At 39.0% G+C, this 2413-nt stretch overlaps 1 pseudogene; it reads right to left on the reverse strand.

Moving 5' to 3' along the window:
- Window positions 1-1573: 1573 nt before the first annotated feature.
- On the reverse strand, window positions 1574-1903 carry LOC112199060 (annotated as a pseudogene).
- Window positions 1904-2413: the final 510 nt, after the last annotated feature.

Genomic DNA, 2413 nt, shown 5'->3' on the forward strand with positions numbered 1-2413 from the left:
GATCTTCATTGGAAGCCCTTAAAGAATTAAGGGAAACCGCTGAACACTTGAAATCCGATTTTGAGATGAACGATTTTGGGAGCGCACGATTATGTCTTAGTTTGGAACTTGAGCATCGTGTTGATAGATGCTTAGGTATTTTGACAAGGTCAAGCCTTCAAGCACCCCCATGATCATCTTCGTTCATAGTCTTGATCCTGAAAATGATCATCTTTGTTCGAATGATGATGACGAAGATGTGCTAGAGGCTGAAGTGCCTTACTTAAGTACAATAGGCGCATTATTGTACTTATCCCAATGCACAAGACTGGACATCTCATATGTTGTGAACTTGTTAGCTAGGTATAGCTGTGCACCAAAGAAATGCCATTGGATTGGTGTAAAAGACATCTCTCGGTACTTGAGATGTACGATCGATATGGGCTTGTTCTATTCCTACAGAGAGACGATGGATTCGGACCCATCCCACACCAGGAACGCCACCAACACTGGCCTGCGTCCACTATCCCCATCCTAAAACGATAAGCGTTTTGAAGGTTTTGCTGATGTTGGATATCTCTCTGACCCACACAAAGGTCATTCCCAAACTGGTTAAGTGTTCACCATGGGTAAAAACCATGATATCTTGGAAGTCTCCAGAACAGACCCTAGTCGCTATATCTTTGAACAATGCAAAGATTATTACTCTTCACAAAGTGGTTAGTGAATATATATAGATTGGATCCATAGTTCTGCATGTTCGAACAATTGTGGTTTGAAGTCTACCACAGATGAGCCTATGAGCATATAGAATAATGCTGCTTGTTTTGATGCAAGGCTACATCAAAAGCGACCACACCAAGTATAATCAGCAACAACAAACTTTCCTCATGATTAAAGTGAACTAGGTTCTATTTGAGGACAGTGTGGCAGGCTTGCTCGCTAAGTCATTGCCTAAATTCCACTTTCGAGAAACATGTTGGTAGCATCGTTTGCGGATGATTATCCGAACTCTCATGACCGTACTTGTATGGTCTCGAAACGTGAAAGGTGTGTTGTGCTTTTTTTCCCATTCGATCAAGGTTATTTTTGTCCCACAGAGTTTTTGTTACTCGGCAAGGTTTTTAATGAGGCAGCAAGAGAAGCACCACGTTTGGGCGACACAAGGGGGAGTGTTCAAGTAAATCCAGAATATGTATCTGGCCCAAACTCTAGGTTACTTAACCTAGTGGTAATATGGTTTAATTAGAAGAATATAGAGATTCCTATTCAATGTATGATTACATTTCCTTGTATGATTCAGAATCTATGCATTGTAATTCTCTATATAAAGAGGCCCCTATTATCAATGAGAACACACAACAATTTTCTCTCAATTCCTGTTTTTCTAAAACATGTACATATTTTTCCTTTTTCTATAATGCAGAGAAATTTTATTTTCTAACTTTTTCCCGATACTTAATCATGTCTAAAAAAAAAAAACAATAGTAATTTTCATCTAATTCGAAGCTTACACATTAGTTCCTTGTATCAGTCAGCTTAATTTCACCTTTTGTAAATAATATTTGTCGAGCACTAGCTAAGAACGTTCACGTCATGTTATTTTTTTGAAACCATATTTTTTGCGTTCATAAAACAGATATGTTCTTACAGTTTTAGGACACCATCTCTATTATTCTCTTGCTGATTACACTCTTTACAGTAATAAGCATCAGAAATTCCAACCCCTCCACACATGACACACTGCCCTTGGAAGTTGGAACGATCCATAGTTGCACTCATCATAGATCCAAACAAGAGTGCAAGGATGTACCATAGAATCGCACAACACACACTTACTATCATACTTTTTGCACAACCTTCCAATCGATATTCCTGGTTGCTTTCGGCACATTACCAACTTCGAATGATGCTTTGCTGCCATAATTTCAACCTAACTTGGTTCAAATTTCACTAGCATTTATATAGGAAATGATGGATCGAAGACTGAGATTGAGGCATCAGTTTGAGGGTTACTTGAAGGCCACTACGGAGAAAAAGTCATTTTATGCATGTATGTTTTAGCTAGCTGAAATATAAGACTGGTTTACTTGTGCAGCAAGGATCGAGTTCTCTGTTAATTAATGACCTTATTAGACAAATAAAATGGAACACTTCAATTAGCAAGTGTAAGCTTACTGTCATTTATGATAGGCTAGTGCCTAGCTAGTTGCATGTTGATCAGGTAGATAATTGCACAAGTCATGAAATCATGGCTAACGGTGTGTTCTAGATAGGGGTGGGTTCGGTTCCGAGCCTAAACTGAAAACTGAACCGAATTTGGGATCCGGGCGGTTCGGTTCGGTTTTTGAGTTTTGAGAAATTGGCACCGAAAACTGAATCGACCCGAATAGTTCGGATCGGTTCGGCCAAATTTCGGTTTTTTTTTCTTTGG

This window comes from Rosa chinensis, chromosome 4, assembly GCF_002994745.2.
Source record: "Rosa chinensis cultivar Old Blush chromosome 4, RchiOBHm-V2, whole genome shotgun sequence".
NCBI lineage: Eukaryota > Viridiplantae > Streptophyta > Magnoliopsida > Rosales > Rosaceae > Rosa > Rosa chinensis.